Source organism: Gossypium raimondii, chromosome 8, assembly GCF_025698545.1.
Source record: "Gossypium raimondii isolate GPD5lz chromosome 8, ASM2569854v1, whole genome shotgun sequence".
Lineage (NCBI taxonomy): Eukaryota > Viridiplantae > Streptophyta > Magnoliopsida > Malvales > Malvaceae > Gossypium > Gossypium raimondii.
The window spans coordinates 22,815,701-22,836,314 of NC_068572.1; positions in this window are offsets into that span (position 1 = coordinate 22,815,701).

The following is a 20,614-nucleotide window of genomic DNA, read 5'->3' on the forward strand; positions in this document are numbered from 1 at the left end:
CTACCTAGAATTTTCCTTTAACTTTCAGCTCATTAAAGCTAAATCGAATTGTCTATTCATGTGCTTAAATGTCCATTCGACTACCATTGTATTTGAGTTATAAATATGAAGCTCCTTAGTTGTATTTTGGGACTTTTGCCATTTTGTTTGAATGAAACTTTGTTTCTTTGAGGTTAACTTCCTCTCCAATTTTGTATGAGTCTCGAGTGACTTATCTAGTGTGCTAGTGATGTCATCCCGAACTTGTTTCCGAACTTATCACCAACCCTGGTGTGGTGTTCGTCTATCTACATATACCTTCAGTTCTTTCTTTTCTAAGTAACGGATAGAGGTCTATCAACCTATTCCCATATTTCACCTTAAGTCATATAAGTTTCAGGGCGATACTCGCTATAGTATCGAATCAATCTTGAAGCTTGAGTTCGTTTAACCATTCACCTTCTATCTTATCTATCTTTCTTTATTTTTTAAATCGAGCCCATCAAATTATCTATCTTATTTTCTTGTAGCCGAACCTATCCATATCATACTTAACCTATTGTAAACCTATTTCCATCACTTTACTTCACATTTAGCCGATTACAAACAAAGCATTGTTTTGGAACGATACTTTCTCGTCGACGATCGGGCAAACAAAGACGACTCGACTCAACCTATTGACCCGGATTGTATCATTTGGTATTAGACCTTTAAATCAAGAAGTACCGACGTTCATAGCAATCCGGAGTAGGTTCGTAAAAAAATTGAAAAAAATTGAAAAAATTTCGAAAAGAAAGAGGTATATTTCGTGAATTCAAGTATTTCCATTGTAATTAGTATTTTGTAATTGAAAAAAAAAGAAAAACAAAATTTAAAAAAAAAAGACGAGAAGTATTGAAAGATTTTTAATTGTATTCTTGTTTCCCGATCCAGCAAGTTTGACTTCTCTATCCTTTCCCATCAATTACCCTTCCCAACACTACACTCAAACCCTAAATTTTCTTTTGGTTCAACCTACCTACACCGAAACATCTCATCCTTTGAAATCGATTTGAAACCGACCTCGAAGTAAGCAATAGGTCCTTTGAGACAAAATACGAAATTGTGAGACAAGGTCGAGTGGAAAAAGGCAAAGAGACTGTAGGCGCAAAAGAGTGCTAAGAAAAAGCCTTAAAATGAGCGTAAACATGAGATAAATAATCATGTCTTGAGAAGAATTTTTAGCCAATGAATTTCAATATTTGTTGAAAGAAATAGAGAACATGCTCGACCGAAAAATTAAACCCATTCAAGATAAGCTAGAACCTCGAGCAACATCCCAATGGAAGCAAACCCCACCAAGTCAGAAAACGGAGTCACGATCATCACGAAGAAGTCAGAAAATAGATTCTTGTCGGGATTCCTACTCGTCAAGGAATTTGAGACATAAAGGAGAAAGCTTCGAGTCTGAAATCTTTCGAGATGACGAATGAAAAATACCGAGTTATTCTTCGTATACCTCAAAGAAGTCCTTTCCGGAGAATCATTCACGAAGACTTGATCGAGATACCTTTGAGAATACTTTCTCTTTATTTGAGCAAAACACTTATCTTTTTTATTCTTTTGTATCGTCCTCATGTTGTAATGAAAAGGAAAAAGAGATTGAAAAAGATGATAAAATTGAAAGAGAGAAAAGAATCGAAAAAGATTGTGAAAAAGAAAACGAAAAATAAATTGAAAAAGAAAGTGAGAGTGAGAGTGAGAAAAAGAAAGACAAAATTGAGATTGAACAAAAATGTGTAGAGAAAATTGAAAAAGAAATAGAAACGAGAAAAAAAGAGGCAAGCAAACAAGAAAAAGTGAGGAATCTATTTACTAACCCAGATATGAAATTGTCTCGTTGTGTTTCTTTTTAGGTTTTCGAAAGATCGAAAACTAATTTTCAACTTCAATACCTTCCTGACGAGTGATGCTTTCGCATGACCGAAGAAAGTAAGGTTGAAGATGAAATCACACCACACGAGCCCAAAGGTAATGAAATTTTAACAACCAAGTCACGAAAATCATGTTTGAAAGTTATCGATAACATTTTCGATGACTTAGTTTTTAAAAGATTCCCTTATCTTCATCCGATTAGTTTCTATTCCTTGATTGTGGTTAATGAACTCGTTCCAAAGAAAAGCACAATGAGTTTTACTCTTGATTGGACTTGTGAAGGAAACTTTGTTGATGTTGTTCGGTTTGATCAACAAACCATGAATTTAATCTTGCGTGATAATGAGTTTTCACAAAAAAACACATAATTTGTTTGAATATGATATTAACATGTATTCACTAAAGTTTTTTGTGAAATCTTTGAATTTGGGCAAATCTGTTTTGATGATGGCAAAGAGTTTTGATTGTTTGTTCCTGTGTATGCAAAAATCCTTCCGGTTTGACATGTTTGATTTACTGAACCCTTTGCTACATTTGGCATAAGTAATCAAACTCATGTTTTAAACCCGAAATATGTTTTGATTTGTTTTGCGGGAAAAACCAACATCTTAAAGTTTCTGCGAATAATTTCTATTTGTTTGATACTTGGTTTTTGAATAATTTAATTTTACTTGATCAAAATTAATTTTTCCAAAAATCACTTAGATTTTTCCAAATTAATTTTTCAAGAAAATTTTTTAATCAAAATCTCTAGTTGAACAATTCTTATGACCACCTAATTTAATTCCATATCGAATAAATCGACTCAATTCAATTATTCCCAAAGTCGTAGAATTTTCTTTTGATTCAAATGCAGTCTGATCGAGTTTTTGTTGAGCTAGCAGAGGGATCAATAGAGCATATACAATTAGGCTCTAGTTATTACAATTATGTCCAGAAGCATCGTTCTAATAATTCACAATTACTTAATCATGGAGTCAGTCCACAAGAAGTACCATGATTGAAAACTCCTTATTGTATACTCTTTATGAAAGCAATTCATCTAATTACTTTGTCCAATGACCTCATCATGTGTGTGTTACCCTCATATGATATCCTTGATTCTTTTGAGTTAAACTCGTTTACTCAATACAATCCTATTTTATCTCATTGTAAACATTGTGTCTTCTTAATGATTAATATGATTAATGTCAACAAATGACTGTGATAAATTGCTTATTCGAGAACAAACAACCCATGGCCACTTTGCATATTTATCAATCCACACAATGTCAATGAGATGATATTATTAACTCTTTAATTGAGCTATGAATTCCACTGTTACTAGTAAAGCCATGCCATACAAAAGTCATGTACCCAACATACTGGCTATGGGCTCAATCATCTTTAAAGCATAAGCCTCCACTTTTATCAAAGCACATGAGTTGCATACGCATGGTTAGTGACTAACTCAGGACTTAGGTAAATCAGTTTAATTCACAAACGGATTAAGAATTAATTCATCTTGGGTCCAGTCCAATGTATCATTCTACCAATAAATACATCTATGTCTCTAATCGTGGAGTCAACTGCTTCAATAGCCAAGATTAGCCATCTCCCCAATTGGAATTGTAGACGACATAATAATCCTTCTCAATATTTGATTCAAATGCTCAGTTTGATTCTTTTACGAGATTACGAACTTATCTAGATTATCTACTGAAGTAAGTCGTCTTTCTTGCAATTTAAACAATCTTTACAATGCCACTTATCTTCAGTTTGAACTTTAGATAGTTAAGGAGCTAATATTTGCTTGTCACAATTTCCCTATACATGCAAAATTTAAAAGATAGAAAATACAAAAGACATAATAGTGAAATATGAAATTAAATTTATTTATTTATTCATCATTCAAATAAATAGAAAACAATTACATGTTTACTACAATATAAGCACATTTCCCAATAATCTCCCACTTGGGCTAGTGAATTAAATGTAACACCTAAACCCGGCCTAAACATTAGGGCCGAATCTGGTGATGTCACATTGTAACACCCCTTACCCGTATTCTACGCTGGAATAATGTACGAGGCATTACCAGAATAAATACAGTTATAAACATATTAAACCGAGTTACAAAATTTCATCCAAATTAAAAACTTTCAAATTATTATCTTCGAGTCGCTAATTAGGGTTTATGAGGCCCAATTCATACCTATTCATATGCTCAATATATCTGTTAAATCAATCCAATATTGAAGAATCCACTTTAAGTCAGAATCAATATTAATCACAATCATAAATCTTTTCATGTTATTTTCATATATCACTAACTGAACTTTGAATGTCAATTTACGAATATGTAATTCACTAACACATTCTGGTATACACAATGTTTAATTGATGAAATCATTTAATTGAGCTAAATTTCATATTCACTCCAAATTTTCTTCTATATCCATAAATGCTTTCACTTACCATTTACCTAACAAATTTCTCGAACCAAGCTATCACACAACAATAATACATCACCTGTGCTTCATGAATTCAATGTTCGAATCTTATCACCATCAAATCCATGTCATTCGAATACTTAAAGTTTATTCAAGCATATATTATTACGTTTCATATACCAAGCATATGTCAAAATTACAAATACGTAATAAATTCATTTGTCATTTATTTGACTAGCAAATTAATCTCAAAATTCATAACATTCCATTACTTAAGATATGCCATAAAACACTCCTTTAACATAAACTAGCACCATGGCCGAATTTTCAGTATGCTATTTATTCCCCTTTTTCCGAATCACATAGCAAAATATTACAAATATGTATATATTTGAATACTATAATTATGCATCAACTTACCAACATGAGTTAATTCATAAGCCACTCATGACATCATTTCATGCCAAATATACCACACGCATAGGCTATGAAACTTTATTTTCTCTCATAAGCTTACCATGACCAGTAATGCACCAATATAAGCATCACTCCTATTTCAACATTTATGGATTATAGTCAGACATTTAACCAATTATACACAATTCATTCATATAATTTATTTTCCTCCTCCTCCTCTCCATCCCACATCATTTATGTATATAACACGCTTAAATAGCATTATACATAATTTCACTATTCACTTTTATTTAAATTCAAATTTGTCTAGTCTAGTTATAGTCACTAAAATATTTTTATCCAGAGATACAAAGCTCTAAATTAAGTTCTACTAATTTTCCCTGAAACTAGACTCAAATATCTTCTTACCATAAAATTTTTAGAATTTTTGGCTTAGCCAATTAGTACAGTTTATTCTTTAAAGTCACCCCTATTTCACTACTCAACATCTCGACCTCTCTTCACTAAAAATGAATTATCTTATTGTATAGAATTTAGATGATATTTTTGTTTATTTACTTTGAAAATAGACTCATTAAGGATTTTAAGAATATAAATTATAACTCATAATTAATTTTTTACAATTTTTAATTATTTTCCAAAGTCAGAATAGGGGATTCCGAAATCAATCTGACCCTGCCTCACTAAAATTCAAATATCTCAAAATATATAACTCTTTTGCTTGCTCTGTTTCTTTTATTAAAAGTAGACTCATTAAGATTTCATTTCATATCTTAGTCACTCTGTAATTCAATTTCCATCATTTTTGGTGATTTTTCAAAGTTACACTATTGTTACTGTCCAAAACTGTTTTGTTGCTAATTTTACTTTTTCATAATCTCACTTTTTCACTTTCAATCATTATTCAATTCAATTCCACATATATATTCATCATTCAATCACAATTAATAATTACATGATCTCATGTATTTTCACTTAGTCAATTTCTCGATGAACACTTCGAAATAATAACAGATACACGGTGGATTCAGCACACAGCAACAACCCTTTGTAATCAATGATATCCGGTGGGATCAACACATTACAACCACCTTATAATTAATGATACCGGTTCATATAGTAGCCTGCACATAGTACTACACATGTGACCATCACTATCCGATAAATGTAGTAGCCTACACATAGTACTACACACGTGATCGAAGCTATCCGGTACGCATAGTAGCCTGCACATAGTACTACACATGCGACCTATCATTCTGGTACAAGTAGTAGCCTGTACATAGTACTACACACGTGACCATCACTTTCACTTTCACATAGTGGCCAACACACAGTCCATGCCACACATGTGATCATTTCTGTCACTTCATTCATATCTTTTTTTATTCCGAATGTTCAATCGGGAAATTTCTCACTTTTTCTCACTTTTTCCTTTTTCACTAATCAAAGTCAATTCATTGTCTTTCTTGACTTATAATAACACGGTTAACTTATTTAACATTCACATTATTCAATCCAGTCCAAAAATCACATTTTGGAAAAATTACATTTTTGCCCCTAAAGTTTTACAAAATTATGACTCTCCCCTAGGCTCGAAAATTAAACTTTATTCCTTTTTCTTATGTTTTGTGACATGCTGAACATTTTTCCCTTATATGGCAACATCAAATTCTCACTCTAACACTTACTTATGAACATTAGGTATTTTTACCGATTATGTCAATTTACTCGTTTTCACTTAAAATCGGCTAGCAAAAGTTATTTAACATAATTTCAAGCTTCATATTCTACCATAAAACATCAAAATAAACATATTTCACCTATCGGTATTTTTCCAAAATAAGCCGTGGATCAAGTTATCGGGACTCTAAAAACGTAAAGAACATTAAAAACGGGGCTTGGAATCACTTACTATGGAGCTTGAAAGCTTGAAAACCCTAAATATCCCCCTTGAAGATTTCGTTCACCATGGAGAAGATGGACAAATTTTTGGCTATTTTGGCCTTTTTAATTCTTTTAATTACTAAATGACCAAAATGCCCCTAACTTAAAAATTTCCTATTTCACTTATCTCTTGTCTATTTTTGTCCAACAAGTTAACCAATGGTCTAATTACCATTTAAGGACCTCCAATTTAAAATTTCATAACAATTGGACACTTCTAACATGTAGAACTCAACTTTTGCACTTTTTACAATTTAGTCCTTTTGACTAAATTGAGTGCCCAAACGTCAAAATTTTCGAACGAAATCATTTTGTGAAATCGTAGGCCATAAAAATATAATGAAAATATTTTTTTTTCTCATCGAATTTGTGGTCTCGAAACCACTATTCTGACTAGCGCAAAATTCGGGCTGTTACATTAAATGTGTCATGTTTCGCATTCCCATATCCTTGATGTGTTTGTTAAAACTCCTAGTTATAAGAGTATTAGTAAACGAATTTGCAAGGTTATCTTCAGAAGCTACTTTCATCACATTTACAATTCCTTCGACTACTGCCTCTCGTATCAAGTGATACTTCCGATCAATGTGTTTCGGCCTCTTGTGACTTCTCATGTTCTTGGTATTTGCTAATGCAACACTGTTATCATAATATAATGTTATAGATTTTTTCTATACCAAGAATAACTTCAAGTTCGGTTAAGAACTTTTGAAGCCATATTACTTCTTTCGTTGCCTTAGAAGCAGCTACATACTCGGCCTCCATAGTAGAGCCAGCAGTGCAAGTTTGTTTTACACTTCTCCAAACTCTGGCTCTATGACCTAGAACGAATACATTTCCCGACGTTGATTTCTTTGAATCTTTACAGGTTTGGAAGTCTGAGTCTGTGTATCCAACATGAGTAAGGTCCTCCCCAGAATACACAAGCATATAATCCCTAGTTCTTTTAAGATACCTTAATATATACTTTACAGCTTACCAATGCCTGAGACCTGGGTTCGCCTGTTATTGACTAACCATTCCTACTACGAAACAAATATTTGGATGTGTGTAAACCATTGCATACATAAGGTTTCCAATTGCCAAAGCATATGGAACCTTACTCATATGCTCTCTTTCTTCCACTATCTTAGGACAGTCATCTAAAAAAAGATGAAAACCTGATGCAGTCGGCTGAATGCCTGGATTTGCACTGGTCGTTCCAAAATGTTCCAGTATCTTATCGGTGTATGAAGCTTGAGATAGAGCTATCGTTTTATTCTTTCGATACCTAAGGATTCGAATTCCAAGAATATATCTAGCTTCACCCAAGTCTTTAATGCTAAACTGTTGAGCTAACCACAGTTTAACTGATAACTATTCTCATACATCGTTTCTGATAAGTAGAATATCATCGATATAGAAAACAAGGAATACCATATTTCTCTCCTTTATACGCTTATAAACATAAGGTTCATCAACATTTTGCTCAAATCCAAAAGTCTTAATCATTTGATCAAATCTTTTATTCCATGAATGGACGCCTGCTTAAGTCCATAAATGGATCTTAAAAGTTTGCAAACATTTTGCTCCTTTCCTTTGACAACATAGCTAGTGGGTTAAGCCATGTAAATGGTCTCATCAAGATAGCCATTCAAGAATGTTGTCTTGACATCCATTTGATAGATCTTGTAACCAAGAACAGTGACAATGGATAAGAGTATGTTGATAGACTTGAGCATGGCTACCGGAGAAAAGGTCTCATTGTAATCGATTTCTTATTTCTATGTGTAGCCTATCCTTTCAGGTCTAGCTTTGTGTGTTTCCATTTTCCCTTCCCCATTTCTCTTTTTCTTGTAGATCCACTTACACCCTATGGGTTTTGTAACAGCCCAGTTTTAGCTAAATTAGAACAGTGGTTTTGAAACCATAAATCTGAAGTCGTAAAGTTTATTTTTTTATTATAATATTTACAACATGATATTAGAGTTGTGTGAAATTTTTGAAAAGAAATTTTATCGTTTAAGTGTTTAATTCAGTAAAGAGGACTAAATTGCGTAAAGCGTAAAAGTTGTGTTCTATAAGATAAATGTATCAAATAGCTATAGAACTTAAAATTAAAGGTCCTTATGTAGTAAATATCCCATTTATGAGTTATTGGATGATAGTGGAGTGGCATTTGGTGTAATTACTAATGTTTTTAAAGGTTAATTAGTAATTCACTAATTAAAGTTAAATTAAAATAAAACAAATTAGGTTATCATCTTTCTTTCATCATTTTGAATCGAAAGGTAAAGCTTGGGAAGCCATTTTTGGAGTTTTTGCATTCCGCAATCTTGCATGCTTGATTAGGGTATGTTTTGAGATCGGTTTTTGATTTTTTTACGTTTTTGAGATCGTTGCTTCATATACTAGCTAGCCCGTGTTTTAATTTTTGAAATTTTGGATGATTTTGTGAAATTCCATTGATGAATATTCAAGCTTTTTAATGTTTGATGATGAAAAATGGATATTTGTTGATAGATTATCATATTTTGTTAAGTGATTTTTGACAAAAAAGTCAAATAGGGATTTATTTGTGAAAATGTGTGGTTAAATGTGTGAATAATTAATAAATATAGGCTGATACATGCACTAGGAAAATTCTTCTAGCTTAAGAAGGTATTAAATTGCATGAATTTTGTGTATTTGTGAAATAGGGACTAAATTGTAAAAATGTGAAATTTTCAGGGAAAAGTGTAAACGTACCCAAATGTGTGTTTTGGATTAAATTGAATAAACTGGTGATTGAATAAGCTGAATTTGATATTATATAGATCAAGAAAAGTGAAATTCAGACTTAGATCAGCGGAAACTAAAGTTATCAACTAAACGACTCGATTCGCCGTTTTAGCATCCTAGGTAAGTTTGTACGTGATAAAAATGGTTACAATTATTTTTTTAATGCTTTGATATTGCATAAATTGTATACATGAGAATACAGTCATGTTCAACGATAAATCGACTATGTTTAGCACTTAGTATGTGATTCGAAATAGCTTCGGCTATTTATGGCACTTAGTGTGCATTTGGGAATAGCTTTGGCTATATATGGCACTTAGTGTGTGAGACTGAGATAGCTTCGGCTATGTAAGGCACTTAGTGTGCGAGATTATAATAGCTTCGGCTATACGATGGTATTTAGTGTGCAAAACATTGAGTATTCAATAGTGTTACGAGAAGGTGTGAGTTCGTTATGAATTTGTACAGGTATATACATGTAAGTATGAAGTTTAAATAGAAAAGGTTAAGATTTTGCATATAAGTATATGAATAAGCTTATGGAAGGTTTTATATTATCATGAATTATACATTAATTTGTTCAAATTGATGATTTGTGTTTTATGAATTGTTGAGTATATTTAGTACGAACTTAATAAGCTTTGTAGCTTACCTTTTGTTTTCCTGTGTTTTATAGATTTTGAAAGCTAGCTCGAGTTCGGGGATCGTCCAGGAACATTGTTACACTATCGATCATTATTTTGGTACTATAAAAACTTGTACTTTTAACATATGGCATGTATAGGCTAGTTTCGATATGGTTCGTTTTGATCTGCCATGCGAAAATGGCTTGATAATGATGCTAATGTTTGTATATACTTGCTTATGGTAAAAGTTCATTTTGGGAAGTATGTTTCATGGTTATATGCTTTGGTTTGAGTAATGAGGCAAATGATGAAGACATATATATATTGAATGAGCATCGGTATTTAGGTACAATTTTATATGGTAATTAAGGTATATGATTTAGGAATGTTTAGTCATTTATATGGATACTTATAATGCGATATTTTGATGTTTGTATTAGGCTATGAAATGGTATAATTAGCTTTGATTTGAGTTGTGTAATTGGTGCTTAAATGCTGTCCATTTTTGTACAAATCAATGTTGTCTGAATGTTGTTACTGCTGTACGAATATTTGTGAATTATTGATGTTTTAATGTTTCAAATCAAAGCTGTCCAAAATAGGACATGTATCCTATGATTATCTAGTGTAATTTCTTGCTTAATTGAAGTATGATAGCTTAGCTTGAAAATTTGATTAGGTAAATGGTAATGAAAGGGTTGAATTTTGAAGCATGATTTGAAAATGTAATTTAAATAGTAAAGCATGATTGATATTTGGTGTGGCTTGATAATAACCTATATTTTGATGTATAAATTGCTTTGTAAGTTGTTTTGTAAATGATGAAAATTGATTTGATCATTAGGTGAGATAAATTAGGATATATATATACATGATGCATATTTATATTCGGCTATGGTATTTGGTTCATTTTGTTAAGCTTGAGATTTTGATATCTAGTAATGCCTCGTAACCCTAATCTGGTGACAGATACGAGTTAGGATTGTTATACGTAGCGTGTGTGAGTCTAGCTATACATGCCATATATATAAACTGCGATAGTGTGATGATTCTTGACAATTAAAATGTGTTTTTGTATAGTAAATGGATCTCGATCGAGCTATAGCTGACGATGTTGAAAGTAATGCACCTGTTCCCATTCAAGGGGCAGTATAATCTGATTCTAGAATTGTTGTTAGTAGCCACGAGGGAGAGGCAAAGCAAGCATTTTTCCAAATGATGAATGAGTGGTTGACGGAGTTCGTTCAAATGAATCCGGCTGCTCAACAACCTCCACCCCCGCAAATACTTGTGATGCCTCAAGTTGTTGATACGATTAAGTAAGCCTCCAGTCGATAAGATTCATAAATATGGGGCCGAAAAGTTCAGGGCCACTGTCAATGATGATGCAGAGAAAGCTAAATTTTTGCTTGAAAACACGATACAAGTATTTAATGAATTGTCTTGTACTCTAGATGAATGTATTAAATGTGCGGTTTCACTCCTAAGAGATATTGCGTATCAGTGGTGGAACACATTGATATCAGTGGTTCCAAAAGAACGAGTTACCTGGGAGTTCTTTCAGACTGAATTTCGGAAGAAATATATCAGTCAGAGATTTATATATAAAAAACGCAAAGAATTCCTCGAGTTAAAATAGGGCCTCATGACAGTGACAGAATATGAGCGGGAATTTGTGAGACTCAGCAGATATGCTCGGGAATGTGTTTCGACTGAAGCTATAATGTGTAAAAGATTTGAAGATAGTTTGAATGAAGACATTAAGCTATTAGTCAGAATTCTGGAAATCAAAGAGTTTGTGGTACTTGTCGAGCAAGCATGCAAAGCTGAAGAACTCGGGAAAGAGAAAAGAACAACTGATTCAGAAGCTAGAGACGAGAGAAAAAGCTCTATGAGTAAGCCTTATCAATCTTCGTCAAAGAAATTGAAAGAATCACACAGTCTTTCAAATGCTTCAGTTGGGTATACGAGTAGAGATTGTGCGAAACAATACTCCTACCCTAAGGCTCAAGTTGCAATGGAATCAAGTGTTGGTAGTGTCAAAAAAAATAAACCTGAGTATCGACAGTGTAGGAGACGGCATGTTGGTGAATGTTGGGGCAAGTGTAACAATAAAGTTTGCTATAAATGTGGTTTACGAGATCACTTCATTCGGGATTGCCTGGAGTTAGCTGAGAAAGATAATGTCTAGTGTACGAGGCCAAGTAACACGACAACTAAAGGTAGACCACCCAGAAACACATGAATTGTGAGTGGTAGTCAAAGAGGTACAACAGATACAACTGAGAGGTCCGAGGCCAAAGCACCTGCTCGAGCATACGCTATTCGCGCTCGAGAAGAAGCGTCGTCTCCAGATGTCATTACCGGTACTTTCATTCTTTATGATACTACTGTTGTCGCCTTGATTGATCCGAGATTGACTCATTCTTATATATGCATAAATTTAGTATCTAGTAAGACTTTGCTTGTAGATTCTACTGAATATTTTATTAGAGTATCGAACCCCTTAGGCAGGTGTGTCTTGGTAGATAAAGTGTGTAAGAACTGTCTGTTGATGATTCGAGATTTTTGCTTTCCGGTTGATTTGATGTTGTTACCATTTGATGAATTTGATATAATTCTGGGTATGGATTGGTTAACGTTGCATGATGCGATTGTGAACTGCAAGAGAAAGACAATTATTTGAGATGTCAGAATAATAAGATTATTCGGATTGAGTCAAATGATCTGAATGGGTTGCCGACTGTGATTTTTTCGATGAAAGCCCAGAGTTATGTTAGAAAGGGTTGTGAAGCTTACTTTTCATATATAGTTAACTCTAAAGTGATCGAAAAGAAGATTGAATCAGTACTAATTGTGTGTGAATACCTGGATTTGTTTTCGAAAGAGTTACCTGGTTTACCACCGATCGGAGAAGTTGAATTTGGTATTGAGTTAGTGCCGGGAACAACTCTGATATCAATAGCCCCGTACAGAATGGCACTGACCGAATTAAAAGAGTTGAAACCTCAGTTGCAAGAGTTGACAGATAGAGGTTTCTCACGGCTGAGTTTTTCTCCCTAGGGTGCACCGATTTTGTTTGTGAAAAAGAAAGAAGGAACTATGAGAATGTGCATTGCTTATCGACAACTCAATAAAGTGAACATCAAGAATAAATATCCTTTACGGCGAATAGACAATTTGTTTGATCAGTTGAAAGGGGCTACAGTGTTTTCGAAGATAGATTTGAGATCAGGTTACTATCAGTTGCGAGTTAAAGATTTAGATGTGTTGAAAATTACCTTTCGAACAAGGTTTGGGCATTATGAGTTTCTAGTTATGCCTTTCGGACTAACGAATGCACCTGCTGCTTTTATTGACCTAATGAATCAGATCTTCAGACTGTATTTGGATAGATTTTTTGTTGTGCTTATAGATGAAATCTTGATCTATTCCCGTGATGAATCTGAGCATGTTGCACATCTGAGAATAGTGCTACAGACTTTGCGAGATAAACAGCTATTTGCAAACTTCAGTAAATGTGAGTTCTGGTTACGAGAAGTTGGTTTTCTGGGGCATATTGTGTCAACATCGGGTATTCAAGCAGATCCGAATAAGATTTTTGCAATATTGGATTGGAAGCCTCCGAAAAATGTATCTGAAGTTTGAAGTTTTTTGGTACTCGTTCGTTATTACAGACGATTCGTAAAAGGTTTCTCAATCATTGCAACTCCATTGACGAGACTACTTCAGAAAGATGTTAAGTTCGAGTGGTCGGACAAGTGTCAGAAAAGTTTTGATCAGCTGAAAGCTCTTTTGGCTGAAGCTCCAATTTTAGTACAGGCATAATCGGGTAAAGAGTTCGTAATCTATAGTAATCCATCATTGAATGGTTTGGGCTGTATTTTGATGCAGGAAGGCAAAGTGATAGCTTATGCCTCGAGACAGTTAAAGCCGCAGAAATGTCATGTATATTCGCATTGAAGGTTTGGCGCCATTATTTGTTTGGTGAGAAATGTCATGTATATTCAGATCACAAGAGTCTGACATATCTGATGACTCAGAGAGGTTTGAATTTGCAACAGCGGAGATGGTTGGAATTGTTAAAAGATTACGAGTTAGTGATTGACTACCATCTGGGAAAGGCCAATGTTGTTGCTGATGCTTTCAGTCAGAAATCTTTATTTGCTCAACATGCAATGGATACTCAGTTGGCTATATTTGATGACGGCTCGATTATAGCTGAGTTGAAAGTAAGACCGTTATTTAGGCAGTAGATTTGCGAAGCTCAGAAAGTTGATAATGAATTGTTAGCAAAACGAATTCAATGTGATTTGAACTCTAATTCAGAGTTTCGAGTTGATGCTAATTATTGTTTAAGATTCAGAGGCCGAATGTGTGTACCGAGAAATTCAGATTTGATTCAGATGATTTTAAATGAAGCTCATAGTAGTTGCTTATCTATTCATCCGGGAAGTATGAAAATGTATAATGATCTGAAACAACTTTACTGGTGGTCTAGTATGAAACGTGACATCTCAGAGTTCGTTTCTAAATGTTTGATCTGTCAGCAAGTTAAAGCTGAGCATCAGGTACCGTCTGGTTTATTACAGTTAATTATGATTCCCAAGTGGAAATGGGATAGAGTGGCTATGGATTTTGTGTCGGGATTGCCCCTATCTCTGAAAAAAAGATGTGATTTGGGTTATAGTTGGCAGATTGATGAAATCAGCTCATTTCATTCCAGTACGAACGGACTATTCGTTTGATAAGTTAGCTGAGTTGTATATTTCTGAGATTGTGAGATTGCATGGAGTATCTATTTCTATTGTTTCGGATAGAGATCCGAGGTTCACATCGCGGTTTTGGAAAAAGCTGCAAGATGCACTAGGTACAAAGCTACACTTCAGTACCGCTTTTCACCCACAGACGGATGGTCAATCCGATCTAATTATTTAGATACTCGAGGATATGTTACGATGTTGCATTCTTGAGTTTGAAGGTACGTGGAAAAATTATTTGTCATTGATTGAATTTGCGTATAATAACAACTATCAATTGAGTATAAAAATGGCACCTTACGAAGCTTTATACGGTCGTAAATGTTGAACACCTTTATACTGGACTGAACTTAGTGAGAATAAGATTTACGGGGTTGAATTGATCAAAGAGACTGAACAGAAAGTGAGAGTGATTCGTGATAGTCTGAAAGCAGCGTCAGATCGTCAGAAATCGTACACAGATTTGAAATGGAAAGATATTGAGTTTCAGATCGGGGATAAGGTGTTTTTGAAAGTCTCTCCATGGAAGAAAATACTTAGATTTGGTCGTAAGGGTAAGTTGAGTCTGAGATTTATCGGGCCGTATGAGATCATCGAGAGAGTAGGTCCAGTGGCATATCTGTTAGCTCTACCGAATGAGTTAGAGAAAATTTACAACGTTTTTTATGAATCGATGCTTCGACGATATCGATCCGATCCCTTACATGTGATTTCCCTGTCTGAGATTGAGATTCAGTCTGATATGAAATACGAAGAAGAACCGATTCGAGTTTTAGATCGCGAGGTTAAAGAACTGAGGAATAAGAAAATCATTACGTATTTCAATATTTGGCACAACTTATACAGATAATTAACTAACAGCTCGCTTAGAAATATTCCTCACAACTCTTATTACAAAGCATAACGATACTCAAATAGATAGATGGCATAAATATTAGATAATTCCATAGTCGAAATATGATGCTATTTAGATATGGCGGATACTAACAACTCAAATTTCCCAGCCCTACATATCATTGAGAATATCAAACTGATGAACATTTGAATATCTCTTATCACTGAGAATACATCGATATTTGAAACTAACAGATGCTCAAGGTGGACAACCTCTTTGAACACACAAATTCATTTGATTGTATTACAAAACTAGTCAAAACAAAATAACTTCAAATAGATTATATACTTATCATAGACTTATCACTATATGCTTTAAATGCCTAATGAGAATACGTCACAAAGGCTAACAGAATGCCACAAAGGTCAAATTAGAATACACCACAAAAGCTAACAAAATGCCACTGAGGCACTCCATGAACTGTTGTTTTTACGATGTGGATTTTCTTAAACTCACATTGCATGAGGTTTGCCCATCATTGCCCTGGGACACAACAAAAATCCCAGTTGATAAATGTGGCTCATCCATCCTTTTCAGAATGTTCCATGGCCAAGGACTTTCTTCAGATCTATAACATCCAAAATTTAGCTCTGTAAAATTTAGAAATATATCAAAAATAGGGAATTAACCCAATAGGTTAGTTATTTATTGTGAAAGCATGAAAGTTAGAGGTCCCAAGTTCAAGTCTCAACTCTTACAAAATAAATTGATTTTTGCAAATTCCCTTGTTTTTTATGTGTTGCCATACAAGCCTAGTAAACCTAGGTATAAATATAAATTTTTTATCAAAATAATCAACCTTTTAATCCGTTTTTCTTCTACCTTAGCCGTCCCTAACCCTCTCTCCCTCTCTTGATCTTTATTTTTTTCATTTCCTTTTTCCTCTATTGTTGTCGTTGCCTACACATCTCTTTTTACCATTTTCTTCTTCTTCTTTTTGCAACAAGATTGTGCACCATCTCCTTTACTATATTTCTGCAATTTTCCCCAAATAAATCAGCCTTAAGTCTAAAATATTGAACTCCAACATCAATCCTAAACATTGCCAAGAACGTGTCATTGCCGTTTCTCTCAACTAACTTGCGTAAGATCTCTTTTCTCTTCAATTTCTTGATTAATCTTTTCAATTAAAAATAAAATTTCTAGATCTAGAATTTGGAATATTTGAAATGTTTTTAAAGGGATATTTATATATTTTAATGAGGTCTCACCCATTTTAAAATTCATCCCCAATTTCGACCACCATGGGTGGTGGTGCGTGCGCATATGTGTAGAATAGAGGGATGTTTCGTTTCTTGAATCTTGCCAATTTAATTTCAGCCATAATTTGAATTCTTGAACCCTCCTAATCAGCTATTAAACCCATGTCTATTAGGGAAAAACGTTCTTGATCGTTTGGGCATTTGAAACTCACAAATCGAGAATTGTAAGTGTAATTAAGCATAAAATTAATTATTGTTTCGACATAGTTGTAGGGTAAATGTTATGGATTGATTAAATGAAGGAATTTAATAATTATTAGCTACTAGTTTTCCAGTATATTATGGAATTAGGTTCTGACCCAAATGCCCCGGATCAACCTTAAAGTCGAAGAACGATTGTACGTACGATTCAAATCGATACAAGGTAAGGAATCGAACTAGTTGAATTTGTAAAATAGTTATTAATTCAACAATTGGATTGAACCCATAAGTGGGTAATTACGAGTCGGTCAACTAGTAAATTTATTTAATTTATAAAAAAATTTAGTTTAGGATCGTATAAAAGTTTATTAAGGAAAACTGGAAGATTCACTAGGGTGCTGCGAGAAAACAAAATAAGGTTTGGGTCCTAAACTTGTAAAATTTGTTTGATAATGACAAATGCCATGTTATATTTGATAAATTAGCTTACTGATTGGTTTGGCATAGTAGCCAAAATATTGTTTTGCGAGTGGCCGGACCAGGTACGTTTTGAACCTTAAAAGATTGATGTGTTGGAAAAATTACTAGTTTGACTGTATGAATGTGTAATTGAGATTGTTATGCATAATTATACTATGTGATATGAGAATGTTTGATTGAATGGTATGAAATGTTGAGATATTAGGTTTATGCATGATTTAAATATGAAATATTTACTATGATATATATACGTGAAGTTGCTATTGGTGCACAATGAAATTTGTAAAGTATGTGAATTGAAGGATATTGATAGATACCTTAATGGTAATTTGAAAATTGAACATTGCATCCTTTTCCTGAAAGTATGTGATTATTGAGAACATGTTGAACATGTTGTATAAATGTGAAAAGTATTGAAATATGATTATGTATTAATTTGTATGACATATTGCATGTGCATTGGGATGGGATTTTGTGGTTGACGGAGGAGTCCCGTGGAGTATCAGCGACATATTCAGTTCGCATATATTTGTAGTCAGTGCACTGTATTTGGAGTACCGAGGGGATTGGGGATTATATTACATTATTTATTTGGCAGTTTCACTGCATTATTGATTATTGGTGGTTTTACCACATCGAGCTTTGCTCACATTATGAATGGGTAGGATCTCACATGTGTATTTTTCACGATCATGTGCATTTGAAATTATTATAGATAATGTTTGATTGTGCTATTGGTACCTCTATGAAAATTCCTGTATGAATGCTTAATTTTTGTTTAGTCTCACACTGAGCTTGTTAAGCTTAGCCCATTACCTTAACTTCCAACATAATGATCGAACTTAAGATCGTAATTGACATGTAGACGTACGGCGAGCATCAGACTTTACTTCGTCATATTATTTTAATTTAATTATATTTTTAGGTTATTTTATTATTACTCGGTTTTGGATTGTAAAGTTTTTTTAAACTATGGTTTGAGTCTGTTTGAGATTTTGTGGTTTTTCATGCATGCATGACACACATATTTGGTATAAGTACATGGTTTTTATAAATATGTTGAAATGGAATATGCTTGATATATGGCTAAATTAATAATTTAACTAGTGATGGTACATTTTCGCTGCTAAGAAGATAACAAAATGATTTTTCAAAGGCAACACCGTCAGTAAGGTTTTACAAAAACTCACTTAATTCGATAATTTGACCTAAGCATGATTGGACTAAGTAAATGGATGTTTTCCAAAGCTAACAATAAAAACCATGGTTTTATAAAAAGGAGTACTTGAAGGTTTTTAACTATCGTTAGGATAGGTTCGACACTAAGGTGTCAAATGTGGCCTTCCTGATTCGACCATAACATCCAAGCCGGGCTTGGAAGGTTACATTTAGTGGTTTCAGAGCCTTAGTTTAAAACCTCAGGTTGAGATTTTAAATTTACTTGAGCTAGTCCGCATGCATGCATACATGAAAAGGGAAAATTTTGGGGAAAAACAAACCACAGTGGATTTGGAAAATGTTTTATATATGAGACAATGAAGACTAAAAGTTCAATTCCAAGTCCATAGAAAAAGTACTGAAGATTGATTAGATTATAGAGGCTATTGCATAAAACGTTTATAAAACAATTATAAAATGTGAGTGCGTAAAAGACTAAAGAAAGTACTAAAAACTCTTACTTGTCAAATTGTAGATCCATAACACACAGAAATAAATGCACATAGAATGATAACTTGTGTTAGGGAAGTCGTAGGGCGTGACCTCCGAGGGGTCCAATTGAGTCAACTACATCATTAGGGCCGGAACAGGATAATGAACAGAATGAGGTTAAAAGTGAACCCACTATTGAGGGTGAGAATATGGTAAATGGGAATATTAATGATGACCATGTTGGGAATGATCTAGTAACTCAGGATTTATTGAGGGCTTTGAACAGGGTGGTTAGGGCTCCAATAGAAATTGTTAGTTGTGAGACTATTATTGAAAGGCTCCGCTCTAGTAGGGTAGAATTCTTTAGGAGTACTGTTAGAACTACTCCTACTGTGGCTGAGTACTAGATGGAAACCACTGAATGAATTTTGGAGGATGTGGAATGCACTCTAGCAAAAACTTAAGGGTTTCGTGTCTCTGTTAAGGGATGAGGCATATCGGTGGTGGCAATTAGTGGTTAAAGGAACGTTGACAGAGCGTATTGATTGGGCTTATTTTTAGGAAGCTTTTCAGGGTAAGTCTATGGGCCTTAACTATGTGAAGGCCCGACGGTTGGAATTTATTGAACGCCAGTATTCACCAGTATGGTGGCGTCTGAGTAGAAAAAAAGTTTCTACTTTCAGGAAGGTCTAAGGTATGACCTCAAGGTTCAGGTAACTCAAGGGGTTAGAGAGCACCAGCTCAAGGTGTGGATCGAGTTGAGGCGAGACAACCTGCCTTTGTAGGTACTTTTACTATTTATTCTATACCCTATTTTGCTTTGATTAACATAGGATCTACCCATCTGTATGTTGCTTGTAATGTGGCTGTAAAATTGGGGATTGGGGTAGAGGAAGCCGAAAACATTGTAACTGTAGTTAGTCCCTTAGGATCCTCCACACTTGTGAATAAAGTTTATAAAAAATGTTCTTTAGAGGTTCAAGGAGAGGTATTCCTTATCAATTTGATGGAACTTCCTTTAAATAAATTCGATTTGATTTTGGGGTTGGACTGGTTGGTTAAACATCAAGTTCGATTAGATTGTGCATTGAAGAAGATGACTTTTGTAATGCCCCAAAAATCTAAGTCTTTAATTTTTGCATGTTTTGATAAAACTACTTGTTTGCTTTAGTGGTTAAGTGATTTGGGTGTGTTTGGGAGTGTTTGGGAAGCCTGGGTTCAAGTCTTGGCTTTTGCAGAATTTTTAGTTTTTGTATGAAACTGGACATTGACTTATAGGCCTTATAAATAATAGTGTTGGTTTTATGACACAAAAAGAGCTTGTGGCTTAGTGGCAAGGTGGCGTGTTGTG